This window comes from Aquarana catesbeiana, linkage group LG05 (assembly GCF_042186555.1).
Source record: "Aquarana catesbeiana isolate 2022-GZ linkage group LG05, ASM4218655v1, whole genome shotgun sequence".
NCBI classification, from domain to species: domain Eukaryota; kingdom Metazoa; phylum Chordata; class Amphibia; order Anura; family Ranidae; genus Aquarana; species Aquarana catesbeiana.
The window spans coordinates 234,529,749-234,557,433 of NC_133328.1; the positions used below are offsets into that span (position 1 = coordinate 234,529,749).

The following is a 27,685-nucleotide window of genomic DNA, read 5'->3' on the forward strand; positions in this document are numbered from 1 at the left end:
TGTAAGAGACTGAATCGGAATGGTCCAGATGTTGTGGTCCACTTGAGTCCATGCTCAGGTGGACCTTAAATGAGCAGGAAGAGAGTGCAGCAGAGCTCTGGCCTGAGACTCAGAAGGGAATCAGAGAGAGGAGCTCCGTTTGTATTTAAAAACCCATGTTTTGTGGGTGACGGGGACCAGCCCCACACCATATAGAGAGGAGTCTACTGTTTAGTTTAGCACTGGACGGCAAGGATTTACTTTACTGTTTTGTTTTGTTTTCATGACTTTGCAAAACTCTTCTAAATAAAGCTGGCAACCCGCCAGGTTTTAAAGAAACTGCCTGCACGCTGACCTTAATTTCCAGAAAAGGTGATCCCCACAAGCTAATCTCCCACACTTCCTTAACCACTTCAATACTGGACACTTTCCCCCCTTCCTGCCCAAGCCAAATTTTCAGCTTTCAGCGCCGTCTCTGTTTAAATGACAATTGCGCGGTCATGCTACACTGTACCCACACAAATTTTACAATTTTTATCATTTTGTTCCCACAAATATAGCTTTCTTTTGGGGGTATTTGATCACCTCTGAGGTTTTTATTTTTTGCTAAACAAATAAAAAAAGACAGAAAATTGTGAAAAAAAAGTTTTTCTTTGTTTTTGTTATAAATTTTGTAAATAAGTATGTTTTCTTCTTCACTGATGGGCACTGATGAGGCTGCACTGCCGGGCACTGATAAGGTGGCACTGATGTGCACGGATGAGGTGGCACCAATGAGGTGGCACTGATGATGGGCACTGATGGGTGGCACTGATATGAAGCACTGATGGGCGCTCATAGGCGGCACAGATGGGCACTGAAAGGCTCCACTAATAGGTACATATGGGTGGCACTGATAGGTGGTCACTGATGGGCATGGATGGACACTGATAGGTGGCACTGATTGACACCAATAGATGGCACTGATTGGCATCACTGATTAGGAGGCTCTGGCAGGTATTGCTGATGGGCACTGATTGGCATGTGTGGGCACACATTGGCATAATGTGTGGGCACACATGGCCACCAGGGATGCCATACCTGGTGGTCATCAGTGGTGGCCATCCCTGGTGGTCCTGAGTGGGCATCCGCGCAGGGGGATACGCTGATAAACAATAAGCGCAGACCCCCCCTGTCAGAGGAGCAGCCGAGCAGCTCTCCTCTACTCGCACCTGTCAGACGTGAGTGAGGAAAAGCCGATAAATGGCTCTTCCTGTGATTGGACACAGCTGATCACGTGGTAAAGAGTCTCTGTCAGAGACTCTTCACACTAAAAGGTATGTGTTGTTTTAAGGAACCCATAGGGGCACTCTGTTAGTCAGGAACTGAACTGGATTTAGTTAGTTGATTAGATAATCAAATGTTTTGCTTTCTTAGGCTATCAATTTATTGTACCAAGCCCACCTGTATGGAAACCATGTTTGACACCTTGCTGGATAAAAGTGCAGAAAAAACCTGCTTGGACTGTTTTAAAGTGCCCCTGTCTCATGCATGATTTACCACTGCCTCTATCAGCTAAACCTGTCACATGTTCTAAATATTTCCGACGGAACCAATTTGGGAAAACCGATCGTCTGTATGCTGTTCCGACGGACCAAAAATGACGCATGCTGTGAAGCAAGTACGAGACGAAAGCTATTGGCTACTGGCTATTGAACTTCCCTTTTCTAGTCCCATCATAAGTGTTGTACGTCACTGCGTTCTGGACGGTCGGACTTTGGGTTGACCGTGTGTAGGCAAGACCGCTTGAATGGAATCCCATCGGAGTTCCGTCGGAGAAACCTTCGGAGTTTATTCCGACGGGATTTAGTTAATTGTGTGTACGCGGCATAAGGGGAACAACAGTAAGTGAGACTCTACAGCGATCTCTACAGCAGCAGATAAAAGCCCTGATAAAGAAGCAGAGAGTGGTGCAACATCTACACTTCAACAGCTAGTAGAGAACACTTTAAGAAAATTGTCCTTTGAGGATGATGTTGAAGGCAGCCTTAACATCTTTGAGAGAGTTGTAGAATGTGAGAAACTACTCGAGAAACAGTAGGGGGAAGTCACAAAAGGCTTTGACTTAAAACCTCAGAATGACAAGAAATATCATTAACTCAGAGGGGAAATCCAAGCCAGGCTTAGGAATTACTTACTCGGTAATCTGAATGCAGTATGTGTTCAGGGAAGCCCATGAGGTCATAGATATAAGTTTTATTCCACCAACCAAGTGGCTGCAGCTCAAAGGTGATCAAGCCTGCTTGCAAATTAAAATACAGCTACACATTAGGAAAACAAACTCCAAGAGTGTGGATGAGCAGGTGTCCCTTGTGGTGTGACATATTGCCACTGAGGACTATCTCCAGGATCTGCCCTCCAAATCAATAACCCCTGGAAACAGGAAAACATCAACCTCGGGTAAGACTGCTCCTTTTATCCAAGTGTAGCACCACCCTCGAAGGAGCTGCTTGGTGAATTTGCATTCTGATCTCCACCTCAACTCCAAGAATGACCTCAGCACACCTGGTTAAATAAATTTACTGCAAACACATTTAAGGACACATGTGGAAAATACCGTTCTCCTGGCTGTGGATTATCACCAAAAAAACAGACACACACCTGGTAGTGATAAACAAGTTGAATATATTATCACGGTTTAAAGCATATGGAAACTTACAATCCTTTTAAACATTGCTGCAAATAATTAATATATTAGAAAAGACAACCTTTAACCACTTCAGCCCCGGAAGGATTTACCCCCTTCCTGACCAGAGCACTTTTTACAATTTGGTACTGTGTCGCTTTAACTGCTAATTGCGCGGTCATGCAATTCTGTACCCAAACGAAATTTGCGTCCTTTTCTTCCCACAAATAGAGCTTTCTTTTGATGGTATTTGATCACCTCTGCCCTTTTTATTTTTTGCGCTATAAACGGAAAAAGACCGAAAATTTTGAAAAATAATGATATTTTCTACTTTTTGTTATAAAAAAATCCAATAAACTCAATTTTAGTCATACATTTAGCCAAAATGTATTCAGCCACATGTCTTTGGTAAAAAAAAAATGTCAATAAGCGTATATTTATTGGATTGCGCAAAAGTTATAGCGTCTACAAACTAGGGTACATTTTCTGGAATTTACACAGCTTTTAGTTTATGACTGCCTATCTCATTTCTTGAGGTGCTAAAATGGCAGGGCAGTACAACACCCCCCCCCCCAAAATGACCCCATTTTGGAAAGTAGACACCCCAAGGAAATTGCTGAGATGCATGTTGAGCCCATCGAATATTCATTTTTTTTGTCCCAAGTGATTTAATAATGACAAAAAAAAAAATTACAAAAAGTTGTCACTAAATGATATATTGCTCACACAGGCCATGGGCATATGTGGAATTGCACCCCAAAATACATTCTGCTGATTATCCTGAGTACGGGGATACCACATGTGTGGGACTTTTTTGGAGCCTAGCCGCTTACGGGGCCCTGAAAACCAAGCACCGCCTTCAGGATTTCTAAGGGCGTAAAGTTTTGATTTCACTCCTCACGACCTATCACAGTTTTGAAGGCCATAAAATGCCCAGATGGCACAAACCCCCCCAAATGACCCCATTTTGGAAAGTAGACACCCCAAGCTATTTGCTGAGAGGCATGTTGAGTCCATGGAATATTTTATATTTTGACACAAGTTGCGGGAAAGTGACCAATTTTTTTTTTTTTGCACAAAGTTGTCACTAAATGATATATTGCTCAAACATGCCATGGGCATATGTGGAATTACACCCCAAAATACATTCTGCTGCTTCTCCTGAGTACGGGGATACCACATGTGTGGGACTTTTGGGAGCCTAGCTTCATACGGGGCCCCGAAAACCAATCACCGCCTTCAGGATTTCTAAGGGCGTAAATTTTTGATTCACTCCTCACTACCTATCACAGTTTTGAAGGCCATAAAATGCCAAGATAGCACAACCCCCCCAAATGACCCCATTTTGTAAAGTGGACACCCCAAGCTATTTGCTGAGAGGCATGGTGAGTATTATGCAGCTCTCATTTGTTTTTGAAAATGAAGAAAGACAAGAAAAAAAAATTTTTTTTTTCTTTTTTCAATTTTCAAAACTTTGTGGAAAAAAGTGAGGTCTGCAAAATACTCACTATACCTCTCAGAAAATAGCTTGGGGTGTCTACTTTCCAAAATAGGGTCATTTGGGGGGGTTTGTGCCACTTGAGCATTCCATGGCCTCCGAAACTGTGATAGGCAGTGAAGAGTGAAATCAAAAATTTACCCCTTAGAAAGCCTGAAGGCGGTGCTTGGTTTTCGGGGTCCTGTACGCTGCTAGGCTCCCAAAAAGTCTCACACATGTGGTATCCCCATACTCAGGAGAAGCAACAGAATGTATTTTGGGGTGTAATTTCACATATTCCCATGGCATGTTTGAGCAATATATCATTTAGTGACAACTTTGTGCAAAAAAAAAATTGTCTTTTTCCCGCAACTTGTGTCACAATATAAAATATACCATAGACTCGACATGCCTCTCAGCAAATAGCTTGGGGTGTCTACTTTCCAAAATGGGGTCATTTGGGGGGGTTTGAACTGTCCTGGTATTTTATGCACAACATTTAGAAGCTTATGTCACACATCACCCACTCTTCTAACCGCTTGAAGACAAAGCCCTTTCTGACACTTTTTGTTTACATGAAAAAATTATTTTTTTTTGCAAGAAAATTACTTTGAACCCCCAAACATTATATATTTTTTTAAAGCAAATGCCCTACAGATTTAAATGGTGGGTGTTTCATTTTTTTTTTCACACAGTATTTGCGCAGCGATTTTTCAAATGCATTTTTTGGGGAAAAACACACACTTTTTAAAATTTTAATGCACTAAAACACACTATATTGCCCAAATGTTTGATGAAATAAAAAAGATGATCTTAGGCCGAGTACATGGATACCAAACATGACATGCTTTAAAATTGCGCACAAACGTGCAGTGGCAACAAACTAAATACATTTTTAAAAGCCTTTAAAAGCCTTTACAGGTTACCACTTTAGATTTACAGAGGAGGTCTACTGCTAAAATTACTGCCCTCGATCTGACCTTCATGGTGATACCTCACATGCATGATGCAATTGCTGTTTACATTTGACGCCAGACCAACGCTTGCGTTCGCCTTTGCGCGAGAGCAAAGGGGGCAGGGGTGCTTTTTTTTCTTTTCTTTATTATTTTTTTGCTTTTTTATCTTATTTTTAAACTGTTCTGTTAATTTTTTTATTTTTTTAATTAATTTTTATTGTTATCTCAGGGAATGTAAATATCCCCTATGATAGCAATAGTGACAGGTACTCTTTTTTGAAAAAAATTGGGGTCTATTAGAACCTAGATCTCTCCTCTGCCCTCAAAGCATCTGACCACACCAAGATCGGTGTGATAAAATGCTTTCCCAATCTCCCAGTGGTGCTGTTTACATCCGGCGAAATCAGCTCTATGGTCAGCTGGCCGAATCACTGGCTGCATTCTCGGGTTCCCTGTTGGGACAGGAGAGCCAGAGAAAAACATGGAAGATGGTGGGGGGGCATTCCCTCCCACTGCTTGTAAAAGCAGTCTAGAGGCTAATTAGCCGCTGGTATTGCTTTTACATAAAAGCCGAACTGCTGGCTGAAAAGAATGATACCAAGATGATACCTAAACCTGCCGGCATCATTCTGGTATAACCACTCAAAGTTCAGCAACATATCAGTACGTTGCTGGTCCTTGTTGGGCATATATTGTAAACTTTTTTTTCATGCAGCCTGTGGGCTGAACGAAAAAAAGATATTGATCGGTGGGTATGCCCACCATTAGAATACCTCCCTTCATCCACCCACTTCTAATGATGGGCATACATGCACCGTTTATATATGCCGTAGCATGTGGGCATCCTCCCGCAAAAGGCAGGAGCAAATCGCTCCTCCACCCACTGCTGCCCCACGTTTTGGCATATATGCTGAAGTATGTAACTGTGGTGGTGAAATCACCTCCGACAGCGCTGGAGTCACGGCTTTATGTATCGTGGGAGCAAACGCTGTTGCTGTCAAGATACATAAATCCGCTCTGCAGCTGAATGGCGTACCTGAAAACAAAAAAATGGTTACCAAACATGCTAAAAACATAACAACAATAAAACATTGCAGAATAGAATACAGTAAAAAAGAGCAGAACAATAGAGAGAGAATAGAGAGAGAGAACAATAAAACGACAACTATTTTTGGTTTTTATTATTTTATATATTTTTTTGTGTTTTTTTTTTTTACACTTTTTTTTGTAACTATAACTTTTGTAACTGGTACCAGGTTTGGGTCTCTCAAAATGCGATGGCATCTTGGGAGACCCTGTGAAAGTGTGTCCTAGTCTGTGAAGTGCTGTACCCTATGCTAATACTCAACTAGTGTATGGTAGCATTCAAAACATTCACCAATGCAAAGACCAGGATTGTCAGGACAGAAGGGACAATAATACCGGGTGTCACGCCTAAATCCGCGCTTGCTGCAGACACGACATCTTTTTTTGGGGGCTCGTTGGGTAGGGGTACTCGGAAGGACATAAAGAAAATGCCTCTCATGCAGCCGACTTACTGCATTTGGTTGGGAAAGGTGAGGTGAAGCACCGTCTGGAAACAGAAGGGCTCTGACGATCTCTTCCTGGAATTTAAGGAAGGATCCAGTCCATCCTGAAGCTCTGTATAGCACATAAGCGTTCAGCAAAGCCAATTGAAATAAATAAACAGACACTTTTTGTACCAGCGTCTGGCCTTACGGGCAACTAGGTACAGCGCCAACAACTGGTCGTTGAGGTCCACCCCTCCCATATTTTGGTTATATTCGTGGACACAGAGGGGTTTCTCCACAACACCAGTTGCTGTAGTAATTTGGACCGTCGTGTCTGCATGAAGGGAGGTAAGAACAAAAACATTCTTATTATCCCTCCACTTCATAGCGAGCAAATTATTACACTGCAAGCAGGCTCTCTCCCCCAGCCTAAGACGGGAATCTACAAGCCACTGGGGAAAGCCCCGGTGATTAGGTCGCACGGTGCCACATGCTCCAATCTGATGATCAAATAGGTGACTAAAAAGTGGCACGCTCATGTAATAATAGTCCACGTACAAGTGGTACCCCTTTCCGAATAAGGGTGACACCAAGTCCCACACTATCTTGCCAGCACTTCCTATGTAGTCAGGGCAGTTTGTTGGCTCTACGTGACTATCTTTGCCCTCGTAAACCATAAAACTACATGTATAGCCTGTGGCCCTGTCACAGAGCTTATACATCTTGACCCCGTATCTGGCAAGCTTGCTGGGAAGGTACTGTTTGAATGACAGGCGGCCAGAAAACTTAATCAGGGACTCATCAATGCAGACAACTTGATGGGGGGTAAACAAGTCTGCAAATTGTTGGTTGAAGTGGTTTACGAGAGCCGATCGTATTCAGGGTCTCCACGAGGACAACAGAGTTCATTGTTGTTGAAGTGCATGAACCGCAAAATCTGCTCGTATCGTGCCCTGGCCATGGAGGCAGAGAACACAGGCATATGGTAAATTGGGTCAGTGGACCAATATGACCGCAACTCACTTTTTTTATTTATGCCCATGTTGAAGGAAAGGCCCAGAAAGATCTTAAATTCAGAAACCGTAATTGGTTTCCAATCTCTGGCAAAGAAGGTCTGGGGAATAGTGGCGATGTGTTGAACAGCGTACAAATTGCTTTGGTCCACAATAGATCTATAGAGATCTTCGGTGAGAAACAGTGACGTAAAATCAACTGTTTCCACCTGAATGCCGGGTTGGCCAGTGAATGGGGGAAGTATGGGTGCTGCAGAAGTGGTGGGTTCCCAATTCGGATTGGTGAATGCAGCAGGAAGGGCACTATGGGCACGACGGGCCTGTGTTTGTCTTCTTGGTGGCAGCGGGACACTACTTGTGCTTGACACCTCACCAGCTTGAACTGCACTTATGGGACTCGCCACGTCACCAAGTGTTACTGCAGTGCTGGATATACAATCAGGGTGTACTAGGCTGCTGGTGCTTGCCAGTTCACCAGAAGGAATAGCGGCGCTAGACTTCTCTGCTCCATACGAGGGACCTGCGGTTATTGCACTTCAAGGACAGAAGAAGAAGATTGGGGTCTGGTACGCCTGACCTTGGCAGGGACCACAACTCTGTCGTCAGAGCTATCTGTCATGGAGCCGCTGTCGTCTACAGGATCGTATTCTGAGCCTGAATCTGACAGATGAGTGACTTCCTCTTCACTATCTGTCATGCTCAGAAACGTGTAGGCCTCTTCACTAGTGTACCTTCGATTTGCCATTTTGGGCTCTAACTTTAGGGGTACACTAGTGAGACTCACAGGCAAAAAAGCTCCTGACTGTCAGCGACTGTATCAAAACGCTACCAAAAAACTGTTAGCGATCGCAGGGATCAGGCCTGACTCTGCAAACGCTGCAGTTATGTGTGCTTAGTATTTTGTAAGTGTCAGTGATCGATCGATACTGCACTTGGGTGGGCTGGGCAGGGCTGGGCCGAGGGGCAAAATGCAGGTGCTAGCAGGTATCTGGGCTGATCCCGCTAACACTGCGTTTTTGGGAACCCTAAACTGCTGGGGACGCTAGTATAGATCTGATCGGATCAGATATCGATCCGTTCAGATACTATAGCACTAAGGAAGGTGTATGCTGCGAGCGTGGGTGTTAGCGGTACTGGCGCTAACCTGACGTTGCTTGGGGCGACGCAGACCTTATCTGACCCTAAAAACGTAACTTATATCACCTCTGGGCGATTAGGGGGTTAAACCTTTATAAGGTAATAAACGGCGGGTGCCCTGAAACTATAATAAACTATAAAAAACAACTAACCAACGTCACCCGTAACAGTTATACGGTGATTGCTGGTGAAAGGGTTAACTAGGGGGCAATCAGGGGGTTAAAACCTTTATTAGGTAGTATATGGGGGTCCCTGTCGCTATAAAATGCTGACAGCGAACCTATATATTTACCGCCCTAACTAGCGTCACCTGTGTCACTAATACAGCGATCAGAAAAACGATCGCTTAGTGACACTGGCGACGGGGGGTGATCAAGGGGTTAAAACTTTATTAGGGGGGTTAGGGGGTACCCTAGACCTAAAGGGGGTACCCTAGATCTAAAGGGGGCTAACCCTAACTGCCCTACCACTTATAACTGTCACAAACTGACACCAATGCAAAAAAAAACTGCTATTGGTGTCACTACGACAGGGGGTACAGGGGGGTGATCAGGGGGTGATCGGGGGGTGATGGGGGGTGAAAAGTGTGCCTAGTGTGTTCTACTGAAAGTGTAGTGTTGGTGCAACTCACATTGATGTCTTCTCTCCTTGGCGCCGGAACGAAAAGACCGGCTCGAGGAGAGATGACATCAATTCCTCTGCCGCTGTTTACATTACAGCAGCAGAGGAAGAATTTCATTCATGGGGAGCGATCGCGAGGGGGTGGCCATGAATGAGTGGCCTCCCCCTCAGCCTGTATCGCTTCCCCACTGATGCCAACTGCCTCGGGCACTGGGGGGGCGCGATGCGCCCCCAGCCCGTGGGAGGCAGATCACGTACCAGGTACGTGATTTTGCCTGCCCGTGCCATTCTTCTGCAGTATATCTGCGTTAGCCGGTCAGCAACTGGTTAATATTTAGCAACTGTAAGCATAGAAAAGACAGTAATCCATATGCCCATAACACAGGCGCTGAGAGGGAGGAGAGAAGACTTGTCAACTTGTCAAATCCTCCTGGGCCGCAAACACCCTTGGGAAGCAAACACACAAAGAAAAGAAATGGGTTACACACGTATAGTAAAGCACAGTTCTGTAACGTTACAGGTCCTGAGGTGAAGAATACTAGTGTCTTCTGCTAGCAAATGGTGGGGCCCTTGTTTTAAGAACAGGTTTAAACAAGCTTGCGTGGAGCAGTAATTACATATAGTTACATAATAGGCGAGGTTGAAAAAAGACCATCAAGTCCAACCTATGTGTGATTATGTGGCAGTATTACATTGTATATCCCTGTATGTTGCGGTCATTCAGGTGCATATCTAATAGTTTCTTGAAGCTATCGTTGCTCCCTGCTGAGACCACCGCCTGTGGATGGGAATTCCACATCCTTGCTGCTCTTACAAACACCTCTACGTAGTTTAAGGTAAAACCTCTTTTCTTCTAATTTTAATGAGTGGCCACAAGTCTTGTTAATCTCTCTTCTGTGAAAAAGTTTTATTTCTATTGTAGGGTCACTAGTACGGTATTTATATATTGAAATCATATCCCCTCTCAAGTGTCTCTTCTCCAGAGAGAATAAGTTCAGTGCTCGCAACCTTTCCTCATAACTAAGATCCTCCAGACCCTTTATTAGCTTTGTTGCCCTTCTTTGTACTCGCTCCATTTCCAGTACATCCTTCCTGAGGACTGGTGCCCAGAACTGGACAGCATACTTTAGGTGCGGCCGGACCAGAGTCTTGTAGAGTGGGAGAATTATCTTTTTATCTCTGGAGTTGATCCCCTCTTTAATGCATGCCAATATTCTGTTTGCTTTGTTAGCAGCAGCTTGGCATTGCATGCCATTGCTGAGCCTATCATCTACTAGGACCCAGGGCTGGACTGGGACAAAAATTTGGCCCTGGACTTCACCCAGACTGGCCCACTTTGACAGGTCTCTCCCATGCCGGCTTGCCACCCAAGCCCCCCCCACTAGCTATTAGCCGTTCTACATTATTTCTCTTATAGGCAGTACCAGTGGGGAAGCTAGACATTATTTCACCTGGGGCAAAGAATCAGTTTGGCGCCCACCCCCCCAATGGAACAAGATTAGGCAGGAAAGTGAGGCCGCCCTCCTTCCAGATCGTATGATGAGCTTCTAAGTGTTGACTCCTGAGCATCATGTCTGTATTCAGGCGTGCTGCATAACTAGCCAGGGAGAGGAGGTGAGCACTGCGGGGGGGACAGAGGACTGGAGGGAGGCAGCGGTCCACTGTCACTGAAATCGGCCCACTGAGCCATCGGCCCACCGGGAAACTCCCTGTAGTCCCAATGGCCAGTACATGCCTGCTAGGACCCCCCGGGTCCTTTTCCATCCTAGATTCCCCCAGAGGTTCTCCCCCCAGTGTATAGATTGCATTCATATTTTTGCCACCCAAATGCATTATTTTACATTTTTCTACATTGAACCTCATCTGCCATGTAGTTGCCCACCCCATTAATTTGTTCAGATCTTTTTGGAAGGTTTCCACATCCTGCGGTGAAGTTATTGCCCTGCTTAGCTTAGTGTCATCTGCAAATACAGAGATTGAACTGTTTACCCCATCCTCCAGGTCGTTTATGAACAAATTAAATAGGATTGGTCCCAGCACAGAACCCTGGGGAACCCCACTACCTACCCCTGATCATTCCGAGTACTCCCTATTTATCACCACCCTCTGAACTCGCCCTTGTAGCCAGTTTTCAATCCATCTACTCACCCTATGGTCCATGCCAACGGACCTTATTTTGTACAGTAAACGTTTATGGGGAACTGTGTCAAATGCTTTTGCAAAATCCAGATACACCACGTCTACGGGCCTTCCTTTATCTAGATGGCAACTCACCTCCTCATAGAAGGTTAGTAGATTGGTTTGACAAGAACGATTCTTCATGAATCCATGCTGATTACTGCTAATGATACAGTTCTCATTACTAAAATCTTGTATATATAGTCCTTTATCATCCCCTCCAAGAGTTTACATACTATTGATGTTAGGCTAACTGGTCTGCAATTCCCAGGAATGTATTTTGGGCCCTTTTTAAATATTGGTGTTACATTGGCTTTTTTCCAATCAGCTGGTACCATTCCAGTCAGTAGACTGTCTGTAAAAATTAGGAACAACGGTCTGGCAATCACTTGACTGAGTTCCCTAAGTACCCTCGGATGCAAGCCACCTGGTCCCGGTGATTTATTAATGTTAGGTTTCTTAAGTCTAATTTTAATTCTGTCCTCTGTTAACCATGGAGGTGCTTCCTGTGTTGTGTCATAAGGATAAACACTGCAGTTTTGGTTACTGAAACCCCCCCGATTAACTCGGGAAGACTGAGGAGAAGAATAAATTCAATACCTTCGCCATCTCCCCATCCTTTGTAACCAGATGTCCTTCCTCATTCTTAATGGGGCCAGTATGGTCTGTCCTCCCTTTTTTACTGTTTACATACTTAAAGAATTTCTTGGGATTTTTTTTGCTCTCCTCCGCTATGTGTCTTTCATGTTCTATCTTAGCCGTCATAATTGCACCCTTACATTTCTTGTTGCATTCTTTATAAAGGTTTGCAGAGTGTAGTCAATATTGTAGGATAGAAATGAGGCCTTGATAGAAATGAGAACCATAAGCAAGTTCCACATAGGGAACAATGGTTTCCTGGGAGGTCTATAACTTCATGCAGGCCTTTTAAGAATTACATCACTAAAGGGTTAAGTGACCTTTGAGCATTAAACAAAAGCTCTAGCCAGGAAACACAGAGGCTGCATCACTTCCTGCCTCTCATGCTCACAGTGCATTTGCACTGCTGCAGCCATCTTGGGAATGGCAAACGCCCATAACATAGAGAAAAGAAGTAAAAAGCATATGGAAAGCAAAAGGAAACACTGTCACTTACGTCAAAGTTTGTTTAAAGCTTTCTTTGAGAAGCCTGCACCACCAGAATGGGTCTCCAACCATATAGCTCATTTAGAGACTGTAGAGGAAGGACTTCCACCCAGGAGAGGCTGAAATATGTCCCCCAGACCACCAGAATGGGGCTCCAACCATATAGGCTCATTTATAGACTGTAGAGGAAGGACTTCCACCCAGGAGAGGCTGAACCTGGCTGGGGCGACAAACGGTAAGGGATACCTTGCGATTTCGGTCCTGATCAGGTGAGGTAAAAAAGGAGAATGGCGTGAGCCGGATCTGTCTTTGATTTATATTTAACCAGTCCTATCAGGTTGTGGGGGCGGAGTCACAACCCATATGTATGCTGCCATGATGCACCAGGAAAGTAGCCTATCCCTACCTAACATGGTAGGTTAATTAATACATGGACACATGTGAGTCAATCAGCCATGACACTCCAAATTGCAGCCACAACATGTGTGCTCATTATTACAAGGTAAGGCAAACAAACAAGACAGGAAATATAGCTACATTAATACAAAGTTAAAACAACTAAAACATTTTAAAAAGTGTACAATGCTTTCAATTAGGGCTCACATAAGTTCTTCCTCAGGCTATCATGGGTTCCATCTTGCTCTATTCTAAAGTTAATGTTTTCTGGCTATTGTCTTCTACTTTATACTACAGCTTCCCAACTACTTATGTATATTCTTGCTATAAACTTTTTGCCACCTTAAAATAATGACTGCTCACTGAATTAACAAGCAAATGTAATAATGAGATGTAGCCCCAGCTGACCGCCCCTTTAAGCATGAAGGAGCTGCACATTTCAGGGCATAATTTTCTCACTTGGCTTTCGATGGACTGGCCACCAAGAAAGGGAAGCAAAACTTTGATGGGCCTCAGGGACATTGTGGCCTACACATCACCTGACTAAATCCAGCCACCACATGAGTGATCATCAGAGATTGTATTTAGCTCTTTTGTCATGCTTTGCCATGTTAAACTTAGACCTGTTTGAGAACACAATTCGAAAAATACCTTTTATTCCTGTGGATTACAAATACTGTCTTTTGAAGGTTGAGGTATATACCTAAAGGGCCCCATTGCTGGTAGATTTTGTGCAGATTTACCCAATGTCAGTGGTAAGTTAGGGTCTTGAAAACTGTTGTATTAGAATCTTGAAAACTGCTGTTGGGCTTATGCTGCCCACTATGCATTTGGGAATATATATTGTCATTGGTTGTTGTTTATTTCTATTTGCAGAATCATTCTCAACTCACCTAGTGTGCAGCACTTTCACTGGTAAAGAGAAAAAACACCCACTTTGTTCACCATTCTGTGTAATTAAATTATATCACTGTTTTGAAACCACTGCATTTTAATAAAACCTGTGTATGATCATTGGTGTGTTGGTGTGTTGTGTCCAGTTACAGGTGGAATATCACTGGAAATGGTAGAAGAACACATTTCCAGGTCCTGTAGAGGTAGTCCTACAGGGAGGTATTAATGAATTGCTTTTCTACTGCCTCAATGCAAAGAGAAGTAATGTGTCATTTACAAAGCAACACATAATACTGAAAATCAAACATGCATTGAAAATACCATGCATGAAATTATCAAAAAAAATTAGTCTTGTGATTAAAACAGATTTGAGATACTTTTTTTTCCTTGTCAAAAGAAGTTTATTGAGTATACAATGTTATAAAGATACATAAAGTAAGTTTACAAGGATCTATAAAGTAAGCTCATTGTTTTACAGTAGGGTTTATAAAGGTAAATATCATGAAATTTCAAATATTAAACATTGGGTTCACGTAAACCTAAATTAAAGATATATATCATTTCCTTAGTTACTTTTGTAGGTATTTAAATGATTTATACCTACTATATATATTGTTTACAAGTAGAGTGTATAGAGGTCAAATAAATTCTGATAATGAGCTTTAATCGTAAAGTGGAGAAAAGGAAAGAGAAAGAAGAAAAAGGGTTGAAAGGTAGAGGTATGGTCCACAAGGTTGTCCCGCTCGTCAGTTTATTATTCTTTTTAGTTCTCTTTGAAGCCTTACAATGGGTGTCTCCGTAAGTCATTTAATCTGTTACCATGGCAACAGGACAGAGTCATTGAAATTTGACAGGAACTGTTGTTTTATCCAAGGGTGCCAAAGTTTTTCAAATTTTGGAATTTGATTTTGATCGATGGCTACCATCTTAGCATGGGACATTGTATTATTCATTCTGTGAATTGTTTCTGCTAGTACCAATGTAGGAGATTTCCATGCCTTGGCCACTGTTTGTTTTGCAGCCGTTATTAGTTGGATCATAAGTTTGAATTGAGAGAGTGTTAACCATTCCGGTTTTAGATTAAGTAAAGTTAAATATGGATCTGGTTGTATTATCTTTTTAAATATTTTAGATGCAATCACGAAAACTTCCTTCCAGAAGGTTTGGATTACTGGGCACGTCCACCATATGTGTAAATATGTGCCTATTTCTGGGCATCCTCGAAAACAAAGAGCTGAGGTATTAGGTGAATATTTTGCCACTCTAGCGGGTACAAGGTACCAGCGAGTTAGGACTTTATAATTTGTCTCCAGTGCTAAGATGTTGGGTGAAGATGACTTAGATGTGAGCCATATGTTAGACCAGTCCGTGTCTTCTAAAGTTCGTCCCAGGTCCTCCTCCCACCTCTGAACGTAAGAGGGTCTATTAAGATTTGCTACTCCATATAATTGATTATAAAGTGATGAAATTGTACCTTTAGCAAATGGATCTTTTGTACAGATTGATTCAAAAATGGATAATTGGGATAATGGTGTATCCCCCTTTAGGAATGGTGTATAGAAATTTTTGATTTGGAGATATCTAAATATCTCAGAGTTTGGTAGATCATATTTTTCTCTAAGCGATGGGAATGAAAGGAATGATTTAGATGCTATGAAGTCATTTAGTGTCTGAATGCCTGATGTTGTCCAAGCTTTAAAAGAATTTGGGTAGATCCATGCCGGATAAAAGGCCGGATTTCTGATAAAAGAAAGGAGAGGATTGTGTGGAGATTGTAACTGATATTTGGTTTTTAGTTTATCCCAGAGAGATAAGAAGTGTTTAGTTATGGGATTATGAATTTTAAAGCGGTCTTTAGGATCAAGCCATAATAAATTTGATATTAATAGAGGGTCATTTTCTGAAGCCTCTATAAATACCCATAATGGGATTTCCTGTTTTGCATGGTATTTGGACAGACTGGCCAAATGTGCTGCTCTGTAGTAGTTAGTAAAATTAGGGTATCCCAGGCCTCCTTTATTTTTGGGAAGATGTAGTGTGTGTATAGGTATACGTGGTTTAGAAGAGCCCCATATAAACGAAGTTGCTCTTTTTTGTACTATTCTCAAAAAATAGGAAGGAATTGGAATAGGGAGGACTCTGAATAGATAAAGCAATTTGGGTAGAATAGTCATTTTGATTGCATTAATTTTCCCTATCCAGGATAAAGGAAGTTGCGACCATTGTTTTATTAGATTTGTGATCTGTCTTAATACAGGAGGATAATTGGTTGAGAATAAGTCAGAATGAGATGCTGTTAAATGAATTCCAAGATATGGGATTGATTTTTCTGCCCATGTGAATGGGAGTGCAGCCCTAGCCGGGATCAATTCCATGTTTGTGAGTGAAATATTAAGCACTAGGCATTTCTTAGGATTAATCATAAGGCCGGATAGGGCTGCAAATCCATCAAGAGCTGGTATTAAGTTAGGACCAGAGACCTGTGGTGATGATAGAAAAAGTAATATATCATCTGCAAATATACATAATTTGTGTGTAATACCTCCTACTTCAATGCCAGTTATAGTTTGGTTTGTTCTGATGTATTGGGCCATGGGTTCGAGTATAAGGGCAAATAATAAGGGAGATAATGGGCAACCCTGTCGGGTACCTCTTTCGATATTAAAGGCTTCAGATTTGTATCCAGCATATTTTATATAGGCTTTGGGTTTATTATATAATGCTTTGATCCATGTTAAAAAGTGGGGTCCAAAACCCCATTTTTGTAATGAATATTGCATATATTGCCAGGATACTGTGTCAAATGCCTTCTTAATATCGAGAGATAGAAAACATAAAGGGATTTTCCGTTTTTTAGCAATATGTGCCAATAACACTGCCCTGCGTATATTATCGCCTGCCTGTCTATTTGGCATGAAGCCTACTTGATCTCTATGTATTAATTTTCCTATAATGCTATTGAGGCGTTTTGCTATTATTTTTGCTAATAATTTAATATCGAGGTTTAACAGAGAGATAGGCCGATAATTCACACAGGAAGTATCATCAGAAAGGGGTTTTGGGATCATACAAACAATTGCCATTAGTGTTTCTTGCCGAAAAGAATGTCCATCTAGAAGTTTGTTAAAAGTTTCAGTGAGAATGGGAGAGAGTATTTCTGAGAATGTTTTATAGTATAAAGCCGAGTAGCCGTCTGGGCCTGGTCTTTTGTTAAGTTTTAGGTCTTTTATGGCGTTAGCAACTTCATCTATAGTTATAGGCTCATCCAAACTGCTTTTTTGATTCTGAGATAACTCAGGTAAGTTTATTTTTGAGAAGAAGGATTCAGCTTCTGTAGGATTAAATTCATTGTTTGTCTTGTATAAAGTTGCGAGATGTGAGTGAAATTTATGGACTATTTTAACTGGATTACAAGTGTAAACATTTTTTGATAATTTCAAACGTATTGGTTTGAAAGATTTGTTAGTTGAATTTAATGCCCGAGCCAAATATGTACCTGGTTTGTTTGTATTCATGTAGAAATTGTGTTTGGAGTGTTTGAGGGATTTATCAACTGACTCAGTGAGAAATAGATCGTATTCCAATCTAGATTTTTCCAGATGAGATTTTGTACTCTGAGATGGATTATCTTGAAATGATATGTAGGCTGCATTAAAATTGAGTTCTAGTTTTTTTGCTAGATTTTTGCGTTCCCGTTTAAATAGTGCCATTTGTCTTTGTATTGTACCACGCAAGACAGGCTTATGAGCTTCCCACAGTGTTATTGGGGAGATGTCTGTTGTATTATTAATTGATATGTATTCCTTTAAAGCTTGTTCAATGGCCATCTGATGTAGTGGGTGTTTGAGCATTATGTCCGGTAAGTACCACGTTGGGTCATGCGCTTTTGGTATGGCTGAGGCTATAGTAGTGTATACTGCATTATGGTCAGACCACGGAATCGGAATAATATCTGATGCAATAATTTCTGGTATCATTCCTATTGTTAGAAAAATATGATCTATTCTGGTGAAGGTTTGATGAGGGTGCGAGAAATAAGTGAATTTCTTTTTCATTGGGTTACTTTCTCTCCATGAATCTACCAGATTGTATTTGGAAAGAAGTTGAGAAAAAGGTAATCTAGAGGTTATTTTGGATGGTGTAAAAGGTGATTTATCTAGAAATGGGAGGAGGACCTGGTTCGAATCCCCACACATTATCACTGTTCCTATTTTGTGTGTATTAATCACTTGTAATATATGTGAGAGGAATGGTGTAGGTTGTTTGTTAGGAGCGTAGTAGGAAATCACAGTGATTGCTGTATCCATTATATAACCCATGAGTATCAGGTATCTACCTTCTGGGTCTTTAATTTCTGATGATAAGGTGAATGGTGTGGATCGGTGAAATGCAATTAGAGTTCCCCTTTGCTTGGTACAGGCAGAAGCCGTGTAAATTTGTTGATAAAAAGGAGAAATATATTTTGGAGTAGAATCTTTGGTGAAGTGTGTTTCTTGGAGGCATACTATGTGAGCCTTCTTGTTATGGAAAGTACGGAAGGCTTTGGTCCTTTTTTGAGGGACATTTATTCCCTGAACATTCAGGGAAAGTATATTCAGTGGTGCCATGGCAATAGATCAAATAGTTTTGACTTACTTTTTGTTATGCAGAGCTGACTGCGCAGATCAACCTGTGTGGACTGAAGAGATGAATAGATAGATAAGAAACCAGTGAATTCTGGAGTAAAGAGTAAACAAAAAACATATGAGATTAAATGATACATTGTATAAATTATTTTTTGCAAGTAATCACAATTTACCCGTGAAAGAGAGTAAATATCTCTCTCAGGGGAATAAGTGCCTTCGTCACACTCCCACATAATATGATTGGGAGAATGAGGAGGGCTAATGGGGGTACACGGATCTTCCGCTTACAGGAGAGAAGTGCTATGTCAAAAGACATCAAAATGATGTTTCATTATTGGAGTGCAGAATATAGTTTTTGTTGAAATTATTTATTCCAGGGTGGTTGTATATGGTTAGTCTTGCCCTAGGCTAAATAATTCAGTTAGAAAGGTACTGTTAATAACTTTGGTATTGATGAAGATAGTTTGAATTATTTTGGGATTTTAACCATTTTAGAGTAAACAATTACATATTTTATTCATATGCAACTGTTTAGATATGTTAACTCATAAAATTGAGGTTGTATTGCTTCAGATTAGAATAAACAAAAACATAATTCTAGGAACTAGTTAGATAATAATATATTTGTTTTAAGAAAAGAAAGAAAAAGCTTCCATTACTTCTGGATTATTGAACATATTTGTCCTAAAAAGTAATAAATCTATTATTACCTGATAATATATAACTGAACAAGAATTTCCTTATTTCACTTATATATTCTAAGGCTATATGAATCAGAAGTAATAAGAAATATAACTGGAATGTAACATGATCCCACACAGTGTGTGACTATCAGAATGCAGTTACATTCAGTTATAAATATAGGTTTTTTTAAAGAGAACCATCTCTTAGTATAATAAATGAAGAGATATCAGGAATTAGGATGTCAGTCCATTGAATCTTCTTGGTCCATGGATGATGTGGCATAACGGCCTCTTTTGTGAGAATGATGATTCCCATTTTGTTCTGAAATTTTCTGGGTGCTGTCTGAAGGTGAAGATGACGCCATTCTTCTGCGTGTGGGAGAGTTGCTGCTTGTGGGTTCTGTCAGATTTAATTTTAAAAGGGTTTGTTGTAGTTCATCTGCTGATCTGCTTCTGTAAATTGTACCTTGGTAGTTAAATCTGACTGAAAAGGGGAAGCCCCATTGATACATAATGTTGTGGCGTTGCAGTTCCATTAGTTGGGGTTTCATGGATCGTCTTTTAGTAATAGTAAGTTGGGATAGGTCAGCAAAAATTTGATAATTGTGTCCTTGAAAATTAAGTTCCTTTTTTTCTCTTGCAGCAATTAGTATTTGTTCTTTCGTTCTGTAATAATGAAATTTTGTGATTATATCACGTGGGGGTCCATCTTTCTTTTTGGCTGTGAGGGCTCTGTGTACTCTGTCCAGTTCTAAACGTTCAATAGGGATATCTGGCTTTAGTTCTTGTAATAGAGCAGTAATAGTAGATTGCAGGTCTGTCACAGTTTCAGGTATTCCCCTTATGCGCAAGTTTGAACGTCTGGCTCTATTTTCGTAATCTTCGAGCTTAGTTTGAAGTATTAAATTCTCTTTTTTTAATTGTTCCAATTCTGTTATATTTTCTTGGGTTGTAATTTCAATTTCATCCATTTTTATTTCTAAGGCTGCGGTGCGGTTTCCCAGCTCTCTTATTTCTTTGGTTAGGCTTTTTGTTATTTGGTCTGAGGTTTGTTTTAAAGCCTTATGAAGCATCTTTTCAAATTGTAATAATATTACTGGGGATACTGAGGAGGCTTGTGGAGAAGTTTGTGAGAGGATTTGTTCTGTATCTGACTCAAATGGAGAGTCTTGCTGTGACATTTTCTGTCTGTGAGAGCGCCCTGATGCTGTATCTTGTGAGGTGACTGGAGCTGCTTCAGCTGCAGTGAGTGCCTGTGAGCTCTTTGTGAGGTGATTTTTATTTCTGCCACGGTTTCCTCCCAGTACCATATTTCCTGCCCAAACTTTCACAGTTTGTTCCCTGGGGCAAAAAGGTTCAAATGGATACCTTTTGAGCCTGCAGGCTCCGCTTTGTCCTTCTCTTCTCTCCTCAGTGGTGTGGAGCTCTAACAATGCATGTCTGCTCTGCTAGGCTCCGCCTCCTGCCCCCTCGAGATACTTTTTTTTAATACAGGACTGCCAAACTGATTGCTCTTATATATAAAGCTGATGGGTACAAATGTTTGAGCCTTAAGATGTGTCTAAAACCAAACAAGTATATTACACAAATTGTTCTTTAATTTTAAAGCATTAAATCTTTTTTATATGCTCTTCCTTCTATTAAAACTTTCAGTGACAATGCTTACTAAGAGCAGCTGCAACCTTGCAGTCCTTTCCAGGAGTGCACAGCTCATGGTGACATAAAATAAATAACATTAAGGAGAATTAAAAAAAATGCAATCATAATTAACCTCCAGTTAACAAAAAAAAAAAAAAAAAAACCTGAAAAAACTAAGTACCATTAAGTGAGTGTTTAGTTCTAAAAAAAAAAAAAAAAAAAAAACAACAGCAAAAGCACTTTTATGTAACAAAATTAACGATTTTCATACCTTCAAGATTTATGTTCTGTTCTGAAATCTTTCTGAGCTGGTCCAAATGAACAATTTCTTTCACTTATGCAGCACTGTATTATCAGTAGGGATGAGCCTAATGTTCGATCTGAAGTCTATGGGGCACTAACATGAAAAACCAAGAGAGCTCATTTTAAAGGCTTATATGCAAGTTATTGCCATAAAAAGTGTTTGGGGACCTGACATTTCTAAAGGAAAAAAAGTCATTTAAAACTGATCGCGGCTGTAATGTATTGTCGGATCAAGGCAATATAGATAAAAATCATTGAAAAAAATGCCATGGGGACCTGACATTTCTAAAGGAAAAAAAGTCATTTAAAACTGATCGCAGATATAAAGTATTGTCGGATCCAGGTAATATAGATAAAAATAATTGAAAAAAAAATGGCATGGGGACCTGGGTCCTTCCCCAAGGGACATATATCAATGCTAAAAAAAGTTTTAAAAACTGACATTTTTTCAGGAGCAGTGATTTTAATAATGCTTAACGTGAAACAATAAATATGAAAGATTCCTTTAAATATTGTGCAAGGGAGGCCTCCTTAGTATGCCTGTAAAGTAGCGCATTTTTCTTGTGTTTAGAACAATACCACAGCAAAATTACATTTCTTAAACGAAAAAATGTATTTAAAACTGCTTGCGGCTGTAATGTATTGTCAGATCCTGGCAATATAGAAAAAATTAATTGAAAAAAATGGCATGGGTTCCCCCCTCAGTCCATTACCAGGCCCTTTGGGTCCAGTAGGAATATTAAGGGAAACCCCACACCAAAATTAAAAAAAAAATAAAAAATGTGTGGGGGTCCCCCCAAAATCTATACCAGACCCTCCAGGTCTGGTATGGATTTTAAGGGGAACTCTGTGCAAAAATGTATCCCTTATCTGAGCACGCAACCTGGCAGGCTGCAGGAAAAGAGGGGGACGAGAGAGCACCCATCCTCCTGAACCATACCAGGCCACATGCCCTCAACATGGGGGAGGAAGTTTTGGGGTCCCCCCAGCCCTTTACCCTTGGTTGTGGGGGTCTGCGGGTGGGGGCTTATCAGAATCTGGAAGCCCCCTTTAACAAGGGGACCCCCAGATCCCCCCCATGTGAATGGGTATGGGGTACAATGTACCCCTACCATTCACCAAAAAAAGTGTCAAAATCAGCAAAAATGACACGAGAAACTTTGGGACAAGTCCTTTATTAAAAAATAAAAATGTCCCGATGTAAATCCATCTTCGATGACAGCGTACAACAGACCGAAAAAATAAAAAAAAAAACACAACAACTTTGCCTCCATGGGAGGCTCCCGCTAACTGATGCTTCTTCCCGATGACAGCTGTTATAAAGCTGAGGGCGGAGCCACCCGCTGATGTAAATGGGTGACCCTGCCTTCCTTTGATGTCACGTGGCATCAGAGGGGGCGGGGTCAGCCATTTACATCACTAGGTGGCCCCGCCCTCAGCTATATAACAGCTGTCATCGCAAAGAACGGCCAGTCAGTTGGAGCCTCCCATGGAGGCGGAGTTGTTACAGGTTTTTTTTTTTTTTTTGGTCCATCAGGCGCTGTCATCGAAGATGGATTTACATCGTGGGACATTTTTAATTTTTTAATAAAGGACTTGTCCCAAAGTGTCTCCAGATAATATTTTACACTTTTTTTGGTGAATACCCATTTACATAGGGGAGGTGGGATCTGGGGGTCCCCTTGTTAAAGGGGGCTTCCAGATACTGATAAGCCCCCCATCCGCAGACCCCCACAACCACCAGACAAGGGTAGTGGGGACGAGGCCCTTGTCCCCATCAACATGGGGACAAGATGACCCTGAAGGGTCTGGTATGGATTTTGGGGGGACCCTATGCCATTTTTTTTTAATTGGTGCAGGGTCGCCCTTAATATCCATACCAGACCTGAAGGACCTGGAGTGGATTTTGGGGGACCCCCACACATTTTTTTTATTTAGGTGCACGGTTCCCCTTAATATTCATACCAGACCCAAAGAGCCTGAAAAAGGACTGGGGGGGAACCTATGCCTTTTTTTCAATTAATTTTTTCTATATTGCCAGAATCCGACAATACATTACAGGCGCAATCAGTTTTAAATGACTTTTCCCCATTAGAAATGTAATTTTGTCGTGGTATTGTTGTAAACACGGGAAAAATGCGCTACTTTACAGGCATACTAAGGACACCCCCAGGCATGATATTTAAAGGAATATTTTATTTTTATTGTTTTACTTTAAGGATTATTAAAATCATTGCTCCTGAAAAAATAACAGTTTTTAAAACTTTGTTTTCCATTGATACATGTCCCCCGAGGAACACTTTTTATGGCAATAATTTGCATATAAGCCTTTAAAATTAGCACTTGATTTTTCATGTTCGTGTCCCATAGACTTTAACGGTGTTCGCACAAATCTTTTGCCTGTTTGTATGTTCTGGTGCAAACTGAACTGGGGTGTGTTCGGCTCATCCCTAATTATCAGCTATATACAGTATACAATGCTGTGTTCTGCCAGTAGTATGGTGTCATCCTGTCCCATTCCCAGAACAAAACTGAGTCAAGCTGAGTGCTGGTCAGCCATTCACAGGAAGCTTTGTATTTCACCAATGAATGCAAGATTTCCTCTGATTGGCTAGGGTTTAGAGGTGAACAGTTGACATTGTGATCTCCACTCCAGCCAATCAGAAGAAGACTTGCATTGATTCAAAGAATACAAAGCTCCCTGTGCATGGCTGAGCAGTTCCCAGCCAAGATCAATTTTGTTCTAGCAATGGAACACGACACTGTATACTGTGTGTAGCTAATGCTATATACAGTTTATACAGCGCAGACAGAAGTGCATGTATTAGTGAAGGAAATGGCTTGTTTGGACCAGCTTCGCCCAAATGAGCTATTTAAAATAAAATGTAACCTTGAGTTATGCTTTAAGCCTCCATTCAAACCGGTGTGACTTATGCGATTTGACAGGCCTAAATTGCATGACAGGTCGCACCCTATTGTTAGCAATGGAACTGTTCAAATCGGTGCAACGTCGACTTTGCAGTGCTGCACCCATTTGAAAAAGTTCCTGCACTATTTTTGCTGATTTTTAGGTGCAACTGGCATAGACATCTGTGCATGAAGTCACACTGACCTGCAGTTTTGAAATTGTGCGATTTCAAGTTGCACAATTTCAAAGTCAAGTACAGTGTGAACTGGGGCTAAAGAAATGATTTATGTGTAATTAAAATTCAATTTCTAAAGCTTGTGTATTGACTTTATTATTCATAAAATATAGGGGTTCGTTTACTAAAGGCAAAAAATCGGTTCACTCGTGCAAGCAAAAGTACTGTTTTTTTTAAATATTTTTTACAAAGTGAATTCACCACATTCACTAAGCTAAGGGATATTTGTCCCGCATATCTCAAGTTTAGAATCCACCATCCACATACACTATTAGGATCTGTCAATAGGCAAATGCAGTGTACTTTGACATTAAATGGTTATGCGATTATTCATAATTCATTGCAGATTCAACGGATTTGCATTTGGCCACTTCAACTGCATTTGCAATCTCATATTTTTTAATTGAATGGGGAGATAAGGGAACAAAAGCTTATTGGCGCTCGCCTTTAGACATATTGTATAAAATACCACATTATTTAGGATGCAAGTGTAGGCAAGGGATACGGCAGTTTTTGTCTTTGTAAGCTCTTAAGTGGCACTTGGTAAATAGTACATGCTACCTTGCAAGTTAAAGTGTTTGTTAACCAAAAAAAAAAAAAAACACACAACAGATCCTGTTCCCTTAAAGCATATTATACAGCAAAGTGCTTGTGCTGTATCATTTGACCCCCTGTATCACCTGAAATACTTGGCTGATCATGCCAGGTTATACCATTTCCCTCTGTAAACTGACCACGGTTTATCATGGCTGCTGAGCCCTGACACCTTGGTCAGTTTACGTGCCTCGGTCATCCGCAGCCCTGCTCTGTCCTATTCTCCCCCCTCCCTGCCTTTCTGCTCGTGTCAGTGCCAACCCCCTCCCCTCCTGCTGCTCTCATAACTAGGTACAGGTCTTCATATTTTTTATATAACACAGGCACAGGGACACATATTGTTGTGTTACGGAGGGGATGGGATGATTTTATAGTAGTGGCTTAACAACAACTTTAACCTGTCATTATGGAAATATGGGAGCCACCAATGTGAACCTTTTTGGCTGTTATCCTAGCACCATGGCTTTTCTACTTGGGGAACTAATTAGAACTTACTTTGGGGAAATAATGACCTAGAACAAGCATGCAGATCATGATTTTATTTGCATTGGTTTTATTTTTGCTTTTGCTCAATAACTTGTCAGTAGTAGGCAAGTATTAGCAAGATAGTCAGAGAAAGCAAAAATAAAATGTCAGCAGTAGGAGTGCCCATATTTCTAGGATGACATATTCCAAGTTTCAAAAATGTACCCCCTCTCATTTCCTGTCTGACCCCTCTTTGGAGCACCCCAATACCTTAAAAAAAAAAAAAAAAACTTTATGCATACATAGCGTTTTCCTTTCTACTTTACTTTAGGCCCATGGCATTAGGGCCCCTCTTATTCTTTCAGCAGCAGGTGGATTATGAATGCTGTAGAGAATGGCACCATGTAATGACATGGCAACTTTTCCTGCAACATTCTTTTAGGAAGCCAAGTCTGCAAAGGATAATGATTGGGTTAGTAGATGGAGCTACTTTTCATTTTTGCTCCTTCAGGCCACCACATATTTATCTATTTATGGAGTTGAGATTTATGTTACTTTCATTCAAAGAGAAATTGTATCCCATAATATAGGATTTCAATATCTTTCATGTCATAGGCAGCATAATCACTTGCAATATTCGAAGGTATTTGAGGTGCTCCTGGAGCACAGGGACCTGACGACAGGTGCACAGTAGAAACAGTTTTATAAATTGGTAAAAATGTTCCTTTCTTTTCATTAAAAATGTAATTGAGATTTTTTTTTTAACACCCTAAGCTTGGCATAAGATGCTATTTTTAGAAGAGGGAAGCTGCAAACTTCAGTTTTCCCAAGGTGGATTTCATCATTTTTTTCTACAGGTCTTCTTAAGTTTTACAAGTTTTTTTTCTCAGTCTGACTACATACAGAACTTTGATATCACCCATGGCACACTTTTATAAATGTGGAGTGAAGAAAATAAACACAATTAAAAGATTAAACAGATGTGGCACATTTTGTATTTTCAATTAAAACACAGCAAAAAAGTTGTCAACCATCTTTGGACTCACCTTTGCCTGAATCTTACTCTTGCCAGTTGAATGAGCTTTCCTTGTAAAAGACCAACCACCATAGCTGAAAACGTTAAAAAGAAAGAAGCTCATAACGTATTTCTCTAAAGTAGCAACAGAAAATATTTCTGAAGCAAGAAGAAAGGTAGTATAGAGTAGTTTAATAAATTGCAAGATTGATTTGATTGTAAAGTATGGTAACAAGACACAGTGGGGATGATTTATTAAAACTGGAGAATGCAAAATCTAGGGTGGCTCTGCATAGAAACCAGGTTCAGCCCGGGTTCACACTATATCGGGCTGAAGTTATAAAACATCAGAGTCCCAGGGAAGGCCCATTTATGTGGGGTACCAGGCTGCCATTTTTTGGAAAGCGCACCCTTTTCCCTAAGAGTATTTTAATGTATGTTTTAAAAAAGAGAAAATAGGCACAATTAATATCAGTATATTGATAAACATAAACCCCCAGATTTTAAAGGATAAGATTGGCTGTAAAACAGGTGTAGCAAGTTTTAGGAAATATCACTTACATCACTTTTGGTTAGTAGAACTAGAAAAAAACTGCATTGAATTTAAGTAAAAATATGCTATGCTCTCTGTTTAACTCTTTGTTATGTGTTACTGTCCACAGATGAACATAGAAGGGTATGTAGAGCAGCATGGGGGAGCCCAGCAAATGTCACTACAGGCTGTACAGCCTAATTGAAATCTTGTGAATCTATGGGGTTGATTTACTAAAGGCAAATTGACCGTGCACTTTACAAAGTGCAGTTGCACTCTGCAAGAGCAGTTGCTCCACAGCTTAGTAAATGAGCAGAAGCTCTGCTGGTTTTCATCATCCAATCACGTGCAAGCAAAAATGCTGTATTTTTCATTTTTCTTGCACGTGATTGGGTATTCTTTGCAAAGTAAAGCTTTACCTTATTTACTAGGCTCTGGAGCAACTGCACTTGCAGAGTGCAACTGCACTTTGCAAAGTGCACAGTCTATTTGCCTTTAGTAAATCAACCCCTATTTGTCTGTCTCTATTAACAACCTACCATTAACAATTCCCAAAAATCACTTCAAATAGTTCCTCTAGACTACAGGTGTCAAACTCGCAGCCCTCCAGCTGTTGGGGAACTACAAGTCCCATGAGGCATTGCTAGGCTGAAAGTTACAAGGATGTCGCCCACATGCAGAGGCATGGTGGGACTTAAAGTTCTGCAACAGCTGGAGGACCACCAGTTTGACACC

The 27,685-nt window shown here is 40.9% G+C and overlaps 1 long non-coding RNA gene across 1 annotated transcript in view; it reads right to left on the minus strand.

Annotated features, from left to right (window-relative positions):
• LOC141144688 (uncharacterized) overlaps positions 1-26,516 on the minus strand; it is a 116,109-nt gene extending 89,593 nt beyond the window's left edge. The window contains exon 1 of the long non-coding RNA XR_012244439.1: positions 26,450-26,516. This is a non-coding gene — a long non-coding RNA (uncharacterized lncRNA). The remainder of the gene's footprint in view (positions 1-26,449) is intronic.
• Positions 26,517-27,685: the final 1,169 nt, after the last annotated feature.